Source organism: Macrobrachium nipponense, chromosome 2 (assembly GCF_015104395.2).
Source record: "Macrobrachium nipponense isolate FS-2020 chromosome 2, ASM1510439v2, whole genome shotgun sequence".
Classification (NCBI taxonomy): domain Eukaryota; kingdom Metazoa; phylum Arthropoda; class Malacostraca; order Decapoda; family Palaemonidae; genus Macrobrachium; species Macrobrachium nipponense.
In genome coordinates, this window is record NC_087201.1 from 81,083,689 (window position 1) to 81,097,477 (window position 13,789).

The 13,789-nt window shown below is 39.1% G+C and overlaps 1 protein-coding gene across 4 annotated transcripts in view; it reads left to right on the forward strand.

Annotated features, from left to right (window-relative positions):
• LOC135220715 (intraflagellar transport protein 20 homolog) overlaps positions 1-13,789 on the forward strand; it is a 148,047-nt gene that overhangs the window by 90,825 nt on the left and 43,433 nt on the right. The window lies entirely within an intron of this gene.

The following is a 13,789-nucleotide window of genomic DNA, read 5'->3' on the forward strand; positions in this document are numbered from 1 at the left end:
TGGCCATTCTTAAGTTATGCCATTGGTGCGTTGAGTAGGGGGCACTTCTTGAACTACCCCTAAAACAGGTTTAAATTACATTTTGGAGTAATCAATCAAACCTGTGATAAAAGTTTCGTGTTGGCACTGTGATTAGAGATGTGCCATTCTTAAATGGTGCAATTGGTGCAAAATGCATTTAAGAAGGGCCCAAAGGGGGCCGCTACTGTCACATTTAAATCACAATATGAGTACATCTTTGAAACTTTGCGGAAATATACCTTAGAGCTTCTTGATGAAGGTTCAGTTATTCTTAAGTGTCAAATCTGGTGCAAAACCCATTTACGAACAACCTAAGGAGGGCACTATTTTTTGCACATTTAAAACACGTCTTACGTACATTAATGGAACGTTATATAGATATCCTTTAGACTTTCCTGATAAAGGATCAGCAATTCTTAAGTGTCATAATTGGTGCAAAACCTATTTATGAACGGCCTAAAGAGGATATTGTTATTAGCACATTGAAAAGAATTACTGTATATTCACTTTCTTTAGGCGTATACGTTCACTCATGTCGTCTCCTCCACGTGCCAAAGCACTCTATTGTAACCTGTTCTATTTATCTTATCACTTCTGTTGTTTCACTAAATATATAAGCGATACAATTTTAGAATGACAGTACTTATTGTGCCTTTTCTTTTCAGGTGCTTGTGATTATGAAAATTAGTTACATAAAACCAGTATAGTGGCAACTTTGCTTTGTATGGAAGTTGGCCAGTTAAGAAGGGTACATGATAAGGTTATATCATTGCCTTTGGGCAGAGTAACAGCACAAATTTGGTAATATTTGGTAATTAAGTTTAAATTTGATAACCTACTCTTATACTGAGATCTTTTGTGAGTTAATGGGGTTATTTCAAAACTTAATGGTTTGAGATTTTTTTTCGAGTTTCTCCAAATTGAGAGCCTTGTGTGTTCTACACATTGCTGGATTATTATGTGAAATAAAATTAAATGCCTTTTTTTGAGCGGTTTATTTTCACATGAAAATTAGTTATTGATGTAGCTATATAGAACGTGTTCTAGCTTAGAAGAAAGCCCTCTTTATTTCAAATGTAATGGAGTCATCTGATCCTGCCAACAATGCTGTTCCTGGCTCCATGCATGTCAGGCGTTGTATTCTCATGCTGGGAAGCCCTTGGAGAAGAAACAACGTTGTGATGTTTTACTCTTCTATGAGAAGAACTGGAGTACTGTGCAAGCCCCAGCTGAGAAGAGCCATGCAAAACCCCAATTTCAGAAATCAGTTTATTATGACTTGGTTGTCAGCTTGCCCAAGAGAAGAGCAAAGATGAGAATGCCTGCTACCAGAAATTCACAGCCGTTACATCCACAACATCAGCTCCTGGAGATAGACCATCTGACGCTAGTGACAAGAATTTGGAGCATTTACGTTCCAATGCAAAGGTAGATGAAGATGCTGAATCCTCATCATCTGGAATTCTTCCTGTCACTTGTCTTTTCTGTAGTCAAAAAAGGAAGAAAAAAGGTGGAGCTATTGAACTTTAAGGATCATGTGAAACATTAGAAGCAGGACAGAGGATTCAAGAGGCTGTTGAACTACTTCAGGATACAACTGTTCTTTTGAAAGTCGTTGGTGTAGTCCTGGTGCCAAATGAAGCTAAGTATCATCACTCATGCAAGAGCGTGTTCTTGCTTGCAGCCAATAGAACTTCTAGTACTGAACAGAAAAAAGATGACATTCCACAGAAAACAACAATAATTTCTGTTAGAAATATCCATGAAAATGTCGGGAAGTTTGCAATTGCTGAGAAACTCGCAGAATTGTTGACATCTGTGTATGATCATTATTGGAATTTTGTTCATCTGCTGATGAGTTTCCTATGAATAGGCACAGTTTTGTTGCAAAACCTAACAAATAATTTAGGTCCAAAATCAAAGCCCAGAGTCCAGTAGGTAAGAAATTAGGTAGTATTCTTTACAATGCTGTAATTGCTGATGATTCCATATGTGTGGCTTATGACTACACAGAGTCCGAGGAATGACTCCTCAATCAAGCAGCTGTAATATTCCGAAAGTAGCTGTTAAATGGTAGAAAAAAAGATTTACCAGATATTCCAACACTGAATGATATCAAAGACGGACACAATTGTATCACAGCCCGTGATGAACTTCTTCAAAGTTCTGTACACAGACAACATATCTGACCAATGTGGAAAACAAACGAGGTCCAGATGTCATGCAGTGATTGCAGCATCAGGTAGGGTAAAAATGGATGTGTAGTCATAGGTAAAGGTTGCTATTTTGGGGACACCAAAATATGGGGCAAGAGTGAGAGACCTCTTCTGTTCAGCTTTCTTTGCTCTTGGTGTTGCCTTTCGAACTGGTGTTAGTTTTTCATTACTCTATTGACTGTTGGTACGATCTCCTGGCAAATTTTGATACAGAATTCGATTTGTATCATGCAGTGTTTCCTCCCAGACAATGTCTGTGTCATCTCATCGAAGTTTTCAAATGCGAGTCCCATTGGAGCTCCTGCCCAAGTGTCCTCAGGGAAAGCTTCTTTCCTCTCTTGGATGGCTTTAGCCATTGATGTTTCGAGTGCCTCTAAGCATGAATAGTTGAGACAATGCCCAAGCCTATTCAACAAGCTTCTTGCTACCTGTGATAGGCCTTATGGCCATACCTAGAGTTAACATACATGTTTTGCTGGTTTTGCACGGCCTCTTTTGACAACAATCAATGCATCCTGACTTATGTTATCAATACAACGGGCAATTTGTTTTCCACATTGGTCAGATATGTTGTCTGTATACAGAACTTTGAAGAAGTTCATCACGGTTAGTAAAATTGTGCCCTCATCTCTGATATCATTCAGTGTTGGATTATCTGGTAAATCTTTATTGTAGCATTTAACAGCTGCTCTCGGAAATTACAGCTGCTTGATTGAGGAGTCGTTCCTCGGACTCTGTGTAATCAAAAGCCACACGTGTGGAATCATCAGCAATTACAGCATTGTAAAGAATACTACCTAATTTCTTACCTACTGGACTCTGGGCTTTGATTTTGGACCCAAACTTATTTGTTAGGTTTTGCAAAAAACTGTGCCTATTCATAGGAAACTCATCAACAGATGAACAAAATTCCAAATAACAATCATACACAGATGTCAACAGTTCTGCAAGTTTCTCAGCAATTGCAAACTTCCCAACATATTCATGGATATTTCTAACAGAAATTATTGTTGTTTTCTGTGGAATGTCATCTTTTTTCTGTTCAGTACTAGAAGTTCTATTGGTTGCACGCAAGAATACGCTCTTGCATGAATGATGATACTTAGCTTCATTTGCCACCAGGACTACACCAATGACTTTCGAAAGGACAGTTGTATCCTGAAGTAGTTCAACAGCCTCTTGAATCCTCTGTCCTGCTTCTAATGTTTCACACGATCCTAAAAGTTCAATAGCCCCACCTTTTTTCTCCCTCTTTTGATTACAGAAAAGACAAGTGACAGGAAGAATTCCAGATGATAAGGATTCAGCATCGTCATCTACCCTTGCATTGGAACATAAATGCACCAAATTCCTGTCACTAGCGTCAGATGATCTATCTCCAAGAGCTGATGTTGTGGATGTAACAGCTGTGAATTTCTGGTAGCAGGCATTCTCATCTTTGCTCTTGGGCAAGCTGACAACCAAGTCATAATAAACTGATTTCTGAAATTGGGGTTTTGCATGGCTCTTCTCAGCTGGGGCTTGCACAGTACTCCAGTTCTTCTCATAGAAGGGTAAAACATCACAACATTGTTTCTTCTCCAAGGGCTTCCCAGCATGAGAATACGCCTGTCACGCCTGGAGCCAGGAACAGCATTGTTGGCAGGATCAGATGACTCCATAACATTTGAAATAAAAAGAGCTTTCTTCTAAGCTAGAACACGTTCTATATAGCTACATCAATAACTAATTTTCATGTGAAAATAAACCGCTCAAAAAAGGCATTTAATTTTATTTCACGTAATAATCCAGCAATGTGTAGAACACACAAGGCTCTCAATTTGGAGAAACTCAAAAAAAGATCTCAAACCATTAAGTTTTTAAATGACCCCATAAACTCACAAAAGATCTCGGTATAATAGTAGGTTATTAAATTTAAACTTAATTACAAAATATTACCAAATTTGTTTTCTGTTACTCTGCCCAAAGGCAATAATATAACCTTATCAGTTTAGACCCTTCTTAACTGGCTAACTTCCATACAAAACAAAGTTGCCACTATACTGGTTTTATGTAACTAATTTTCATAATCACAAGCACCTGAAAAGGAAAGGGACAATAAGTACTGTCATTCTAAAATTGTATCGCTTATATATTTAGTGAAACAACAGAAGTGATAAGATAAATAGAACAGCTCACAATAGAGTGGTTTGGCACACGTGGAGGAGATGATATGAGTGAATGTACGTATAGGCCTAAAGAAAGTGAATAGTATAGGCCTTCTCAATGTGCTAATAATAACACCCTCTTTAGGCCATTCTTAAATGGGTTTCGCACCATTTATGACACTGCTGATCCTCTATCAGGAAAGTCTAAAGGATATTTCTATAAAGTTTCATTAATGTAGGTAAGACGTGTTTTAAATGTGCAAAAAATAGCTACCTCTGTAGGTCGTTCTTAAATAGGTTTTGCACCAGATTTGACACTTAAGAATTACTGAACCTTCATCAGGAAGCTCTAAGGTATATTTCCACAAAGTTTCAATGATGTACTCATATTGTGATTTAAATGTGACAGTGGCACTTCTTAAATGCATTTTGCACCAATTGCACCATTTAAGAATGGCACATCTCTAATCACAGTGCCAAAATGAAATTTTTATCACAGGTTTATTTGATGTACTCCAAAATGTAATTTAAACTTGTTTTGGGGGGCAGTTCAAGAAGTACCCCCTTCTCAACGCACCAATGGCATAACTTAAGAATGGCCATTTGGAGGTCCCCATCACACCAGCTTATGACTTTTCACTATCAAACCTTTTGTACTCGAGATGTAATGCAAATCTCTGAGAGCTCCCAGACTAAAATATATAGTCAAGGTTTTTTTTTTCACAAATCCATAAGTTGGCTATAGCCTTATGTAAGTCTGCACACATTTCTCATCCATATACTCCACTCAAGAAGTCTCCCAATTCCAGCTGAAATTCCTTCAGTCTTGGCTCCATCATTCTCCTAATGGTAGACTTAGTTACTGTTTGTTTCTTTATAAAGGACAAAAATGATGTTGGTTGAAAGTTGGTTCAGTCATTGAAGCTTGGTGACAAGGTAGTTAGCAGTGTGAGAGGAGTAGAGTTCTGGCCAATGCTCACCTTTTCTTAGACCAAAGTCAAGAGGACCTGTTCCTGTTCTTTGGTACCTTCTGAGTTCTTGTGGCTAAGCCCACTGAGGTAGGCAGCCCCACCCCCTCCTGTTGCAGGTTGTGGAAAAGGCATGTCAGGCTACTGAGCAATGTGGCAGCAACAATTGGAAGAGCCCTGGGTGGTCTCAGTCCTTCCGGACAGTCATTTACTACCATTCAAAGACTGTTGCCTTCCCTTGGCTCCCAACTTATCCCATTTCTAGTCTACCATGTAGGATCCCCTTTAGCTGTGGCCCTGTTGGCAGAGGTGAGGGCCATACTGAGAAAAGTAGCCCATAAAATCATAGGCAATAGTTTTTTAGTGGATAGGGTGGCAAGAAACTGTGTGCTGATAATTGATTTCTCTTCCAAAGTAGTCAATGTTTCAGACTTTGTTCTGGAAAGAAATGCCATTTTCCAAGTTGACTTCTGTTAGAGAGGGTAACATTACAGTTTTTCTAGACTTGGAGGATGCACAAAATTGACCCTTAAATTTCATGTCCTTCAAGTCTGAGACTGGTTATTCACAAGTCTTTCATCAGTAATTGAATGGAATTTGTTTTAAGTTTTGCAGATATCTGCATAGACTTGCATATAACTGGCATAGGCAAGAGATATATAAAAACAAATTATTTGGTCATAGATATATGAAATACAGTGGAACCTCGACATACAAAAGTCCCTACTTATGAAAAATCCAAGTTACAAAAGCAAAGACAAAGATTTTTTTGCTTCTGTATATGAAAATAATTCAGGTTGCGAAAGGGTAAAGTCCGAGATTCGCCCGGACCACCAAGAACAATTTTAAAACTCACGCGCCGCCAACTCAGTGGACTCGCAACCATCCTCCTGCTCTCCCATTGGTTCCTGATGCTGGTCACAGCCATAAGATCCTGCTCTCCTATTGGTCAGTATCTGTCCCATCATCCCTCTACGTAAAGGCATCCTTCGACCACTTCGTTGCATCAGCGTTATCGTACGCACCTGGAATTCGTTTGTTCACATAGATTTCGTTTGTTAACAAATTCGTGTTAGTGATTTCAGTTTCTTCATAGTAAGTTACTTTATCGTGTTGTGCGTGAACTTAATTAACTTAGTTAGCCATGGGTCCCAAGAATGTTGCTGAAGTTCACGGAAAGAAGAGGATGCTTTCTATAACGACAAAGATGGAGATAATTAAGTATGAAGCTGGTATGCGATTGAGTGTGATCGCTAAGGAACACTGCCGAAATCCGTTGACGATAGGCACCATCCTTAAGCAGAAGGAAGCCATCAAAGCAGCTACACCTTCCAAGGGTGTGACTATTTTGTCCAACAAGAGGAGCCACGTGCTTGATGAGATGGAGAGGCTGCTTCTTGTATGGATTAAAGACAAAGAAATCGCTGGCGATATGATAACCAAGACGGCAATCTGCCACAAGGCCAGTGCTATTTCCGGTGATCTGATTGCCCAGGCCGAAGACGACGGAGGAGAAGGGACATTGACGGCAACCCCAGACTTCAAGGCTTCTCGGGGGTGGTTTGATAAATTCCGTAAACGGACTGGCATCCATTAGGTGGTGCGGCATGGGGAGGCTGCCAGCTCGGACACGAAAGCGGCCGAAGCCATTATTAAGACGTTTGACAAGATGACGATCAAGGAAGGCTCCAGTTCTCAGCAAGTCTTTAACTGTGACGAGACTGGCCTTTTTTGGAAAAAAATGCCTCGTCGGACGTACATCACGGAGGAAGATTAGAAGCTACCCGGGCATAAGCCTATGAAAGACAGGCTTACGCTTGGTTCTTCTACAGGGCCAGGGTCGATGTCGCTGTTCCTTGGAGCAAGGCATCCGGAGGAACTAAGAGGAGGTCCCCTGTACAGCCCTCTTCGCGAGAGGTTTCGGCCTCGAAGAGGGCTGGGATGTGTCAGGAGGATGATGCATGTTTTCGCCAGGCTGCTAGCAGTGTTGCTGGTGGACACAGCTCTGGTAGCCATGACACTACTAGCCATGTCACTACTGGCAGTGGCACTGCTGCAGCCAGGCAAAAACCTCTGCATTCAACTCAGGGAAAGTGTCTTATCAAGGCGATCACACTCCTAGACCTGCGTCTATGTCGTCACCACAGACAATGTCGTGCATGGGCCATTGGTTTCCAACCCCTTCTTATGCGCTAATTTTGGTTCGATGCTGTAATTAATTCCCTTTGTGATGCTAGTAGTGATATTAAAACCTCCCTCGTTAATCCAGCAACGTAGTATTCCTTTCCGTATAAACTCCCAGTCATTCTATACCCCTGTGGGCACCAGAGGATTAAGTAAGTTTAAGTAATAATGAAAATAAAATTATAAATAATAAACTGAAATAAAAATAATAAAAACTGTGGAGTGACTGGCTCTCTTTTCGTCTCTTTCATCTTACGCTTTCCCTTTCCCTTTCCTTTCGGGTAAAGAGTAATGCAGACCATTACATGCTGGACCGAACAGCTGACAAAGGTAAGACACTCCTTGGAGTAACCTATCTGTTGCCTTTGATTAGTTAATAGAAGTAAATATCTGCCCCCTTCCTTTCACAAGGCAGGGAAGAGGGACCTGGACATAAGACAAACCCATAACTTGTATTTGCCTTACTGTCTTCAATATAATGGTTCTTAGCTTTCTCTCAAGGGGTACACATTCTCCCCCTTATGATCTTGCAGTTCTTTAACTCCAATCAAAGTCAGTGGCCGGATTCCTTCCTCACTCTTACGACCAGGAAGGAAATCTCAGTTAGGCTGAACCCCAGTCGGTTCACTGGAGATCACTCAAATTCCACCCACCAATCAGTGAGTCTTTATATTTTAAAGGACAGGGTTTGTATATCACGTAGGAACAAATCACAATTTTTTGAAGTAAATTGTATTTTTCCTAGCTATACAAACCTGAGGTCCTTTACACTAACTGCCCACCTCATACCACCCCTCAATCTGCTACCTGGGCCAAAAGCAAATTGGAATTTGTTCCTACACCGTATACAAACCTTCCTTTCTTTACTTAGGATAGAGTGCAGCTCAGCTGAAACTACCAGCTAATACATTCTTTTATACCAAGGTAGTTAACTACCGGGCCGGTAGTTACCTGCCCAGCAGTAGGGAAACACCGCCTTCCCACCAGCTCACTGAGTAGTCACTTTGATTACAGCCAGCAGCGAGGAAAGACCTCTCTTTTTCGCTCTCGCTGTCTTGTTGAAATATTGATCACATTTTTTTTCTAGATAAATTCGATTATGACTGATGAGGTGGTTATGCGTTCCTGCCCTGGTGTCCCTGGTCAGAGGTGTGGTACTTTCATGAGCAGGATTGACAGAGACCCTCACTCACTTTGTCCTTGCAGAGGGCATTCCTTACATTGGAATCCCCTTGTGAGGAGTGTCATACCTGGTCGCCTGCCAAGTGGGTTGAGTATCGCCAGCAGCAAAGTAAAAGAGGAAGAGGGATTCTTCGCCTTCGAGTTCTTCCTCGAAGACCAAGGAACCCAGACCTTCTGCTTCCTCGTAGGGGACTCGTCCTTCAGGACCTTTGGCATCACATTCCTCAAAGGAGTGAGGCACATAAGAGCGACAAATCTTATGGTGAAACAGGAAGGTCTCACCCTTCTAAGGATGTGCCTTGCCTTTCAGTTCAAGTTGACAACGCCCTTCATGTTTTGTGGCCTTCGTTGGGACTTCCTGGCCTGCCATCGAATGGTGCTCTTCGGAAGAGTCAGCCTAAGCCAGCCGTGCTGTTAAGAATGATGCCCTTCTGCGTTGCAGCCCCCAGAGCCCTACCCTGTGGAGGCTCCTCTCGACGCTGGCCAGGTTCGTCCTTCTATCTGCCTGCCTTCGGGGATGTGGGCCCTGCAGCTTCGCTTGTCCCTGGACACCACCTTTGAAAACCAGACTCTCAGAGAGGCAGTAGAGACTCCTCTCAGAGACGCGCTGACGTGTGCGCTCTCCATTGGTACATGCTGGACCTTCGCTTGTAAGCACCTCATCTTTGCGCGATACTATGGCATGCGCAAGGGAGCCTTTGCTGGATATACAATCCTCATCGGTGCGCAATGCTACGGCATGCGCACAGGAGACTTCGCTAATTACACGCTCCCCTGTAGTGCATGATGCTTTGCCACAGGCACAGGAGCCTTCGTTGGAGAGAGGTCGCAGAGAGACTGTCTCTCCCTCTCAGGGTCAACGCACCAATACGTGCCCTCTTCTACACCTGTGCGTGTTGTTACACATGCATGCTATTCATCTGCGCACCTTGTAGTTCCAGTAAAGCACGAGTGAATACACATGCTTCCTCTAGACAGCGCTCACCTGTAGCGCGCATTGCCCAACGCGCTGCTTCACCTTTCCCTCATCAGCAGCATAAGCGCTCACTGATACCCGCCACTGCATGCGCACGCCAACACATGTCGCCAGAGCATTCATCTAAACCAGTGGTTCTTAACCTGGGGTACCTGTACCCCCAAGGGGTACGAAACCTTAAACCTAGGGTTATGAGACATGATAGCCAGTGCAATGGTAGCGTATATTTACCATGAGAAAGCAAAATATATATTTTCTTAATTTTTCTTACTATAATTGTCTCAATTTTTTTAAGTTAGTGCTGTAAACAATTTTCTTACATTTTCTATGGTTTCATATACGTTTTTTCTTGAGATCCCATACGGTACGTGTTAGTGCTGGTCCTGGCTCTGATCCTTGGCTTCATAAGTTCAGTAACTTTTTGTTCTGGGTTCTCACTGAGATTGAGAGGAGCCAACAAGTACAGCTCATGTGACACAGAAATGTATTGCACATGCACTGTGCTGTGAGTAGTTGAATCGATGTGAACAGTGTTAATTGTATTTGATTGTGCTTGAGTGATTGATAGTATTCAGGTGAATTACTGGTGCGTGTGGCATTTGGTTTGTGAAGTGTTTTGTTTTGTGTTATCATTTTATTTGTCACAATATATATATATATATATATATATATAATATATATATATATATATATATATATATATATATATATATATATATATATATATATATATATATATCTATATACATACATATATATATATACAGGCGGCCCGCGGTTAACGGCGCAATCGCTCAACGGCGAATCGGTTTTACGGCGGTCGTCAAAAATATTCATTAAAAAAACAAGGCATTTTAAAAGTATCTTTACGGCACAATTTTCAATTAACAGCGCCGCTAGCGCCGTTGTCTAACGAGTTCATACATTTGTAGAAATGCTGTTCAGACCATAAAGGTTATGCAAATTATATTAACAAATTTTATGGAGAGTTAATACGTAGGTATTAGGGTAAAATATATGCCTCTGACGCTGTTCTATGCCGAAAATATCGAGTTACATAAGTGCAAATTTAGCTATGGATGTGTCGATTTATAAATGTTCATGGTTTTGTTTAAAATGTGTATGAAAATGTATTACGTGTAAGGTATTTTTATTTCTGCACAGAAATATGATACTAAGGCAGCTTTTGAAATGGCCCTTCACGTTATCAAATACGATGTTTTTTCATGGTCTTTCTTGTGAGCCGCCGCCTGCCGCTCTTCCGAAAATATCGATTTAAAAAAAGTGCAAATTAGCGATCGATGTGTCGATTTTATAAATGTTTATGCTTTTATGTTTAAAATGTGTATGAAAATGTATTACGAATAGGGTATTTTTATTTCTGTGCAGAAATATGATAAAAATGCAGCATTTGAAACTGCCCTTCAAGTTATTGACTACTATGTTTTTTCAAGTTCGTTCTTGTATGCCGCCGTCTGCCGCTCTTCCAAAAATATAGAGTTAAAAAGAGTGCAAATTTAGCAATCGATGTGTCGATTTTTTAAATGTTTATGCTTTTATGTTTAAATGTGTATGAAAATATATTACGTAAAGGTATTTCATTTTTGTACAGAAATAAGATACAAATTAAGGCAGCCTTTGTAACTACGCTCCATGTTGTCAGGGGATGTTTTTTCATGTTCGTTCTTGTCCGCCAGTTCCGAAAAATGCATTGTGTTATTTTATTAATTATGCATCTTTTCCATAAATCCTTTAAAAAGTTATACATTATTTCACTGTATCCAAGAATATTGTAGGTATTCTCATATTATTGTATTTTAAAATATGGCGGCAAATTTAAGCCAGTATTCCTCGGAGCGGCCAATGTTGTGGTTTGAAATCAGCTGATGAATACGAGTTTGTTTCACCATAACGCAATTCTGAGCGAATGCTCTTGCTTCTAGTTAGCATAAACGAATATCTACATACTTGACTTATATGAGACAAAGTTATATTTCCTTATACAACGTGTTTTTAGGTGGAAATATTTACTGAATATGTCTCGTTGTGAATGTGAACTACTTTTTTTTTTGTTAACAGATTACGTTGGCAGCATGTTTATTGCGTAAAAAATTACGTGATTCCGTTCGCAATAATCCTTTATATCATCGTAATACGAACTTTACGTTATTTATCTTATATCAGCGTGAAACCAACAGTAAAATGTGTTCTTTCAAGCACAGTAGTTTTGATTAAAATTATTTTATCCCAATTTTATCTACGGTTGTGTTTGATGGCATACGTTTACTGCAGTTTTATCCTTGTTGCCGATGTACGATAATAGTCATTAGCAGCTTGAACTGTTTTCTCAGCTTCAGTTATAACTAGGTTTAAATTTAACAATATATTTCCCAATTGATCTTTAATCTCTATTGATCTTTGATCTATAGCGAATAAAGTTATTGCATTAAGATATCTCAGTTCTGTTCTATACATAACGACATAACGCCATTTATAACAACTACGGTAATGTTGTACTGTAGCACGATGATTGAAATACAAGCCAAACGGATGTAATCCCTCTTATGCCGAAGCCCTAAAAATCAAAACCTCTCCTGTATGCCGGCGCCGGTTTGGAGTGAGCGCGGAACCGGAAAAAATAATTTTTTCAAAAAATCACAGCGCGCTTAGTTTTGAAGATTAAGAGTTCATTTTTGGCTCATTTTTTTTTTCATTGCCTGAAGTTTAGTATGCAATCATCAGAAATGAAAAATAATATCATTATCATATGTAAATAATGCGATATATGGTAGCAAAAAAAAAATTCATAGATAATTGTATTCAAATCACACTGTGCAAAAAACGGTCAAAGCTAACGAGTTACTTTTTTTTTCGTTGTATTGTACACTAAATTGCAATCCTTTTGATATATAATACATAGTAAAACAATAAAAGCAACACCGGAAAAATATTATCACAAAATGATGTACGAATTCGTAACGCGCGGACGTAAAAAAATGTTATTTTCAAAAATTCACTGTAATTCTAAATAATGTTCTAGAGACTTCCAATTTGTTTCAAAATTAAGAGAAATGATTGAATATTACGATACTGTAAGAGTTTTAGATTAGAATTGTAGATTTCGACAATTTCGGACGAGTTAAATTTGACCAAATGTCGAAATTTTAATATATATATTTTTTTATATGCACATATTTCGAAGATGGAAAAAGCTACAACCTTCAATTATTTTTTATTGTATCCTTCATGAATTTGCGCACATTTTGATATATGAAACTCTATAAAAAGGCTAATATGAAAAGGAGCAAATATTAGGATAATGCGATGTACGTATTTCGGAGACTTGCAGCCGCGAATCGGCGCGCGGAGTGAAGGTAAATATATTTTTCAAAAATTCACCATAAATCACAATATTGTTTTAGAGACTTCAAATTTGTTTCAAAATGAAGAAAAATGACGGAATATTACTAGGCCGTAAGAGTTTTAGCTTACAATTGCGTTTTTCAACTATTTCGGTAGAGTCAAATTTGACCGAACGTGGTTTTTTTTCTATTTATCGTGATTTATATGCAAATATTTCGAAAAAAGAGAAAAGCTACAACCTTCAATCATTTTTAGTTGTATTCTACATGAAATTGCGCACATTTTCATATATAAAACTTTATGTAACAGCTAATTTTAAATGGTGCAAACATTTCGACAATCACACAAAAAAATTCTGATTTTTTCGGAAGAGTTACCGCGCGAACGTAATTTTTTTTTTTTCATAAATTCACCATAAATCGAAATATTGTGCTAGAGACTTCCAAGTCGTTGCAAAATGAAGGTAAATGATTGAATATTACTAGAATATAAGAGTTTTAGCTTACAATTGCGTTTTTCGACCATTTCGGTAGAGTCAAAGTTGACCGAAAGTTGAAATTTTTGCACTTAACGTTATTTATATGAAAATATTTCGAAACTGATAAAAGCTACAACCATGGGTTGTTTTTTGTTGTATTGTGCATGAAATTGCACACATTTCCATATATAAAACTTTATGTAACGGCAAATTTAAAAGGGTGCAAACATTAGGACAATCGCACGAAAAAATTT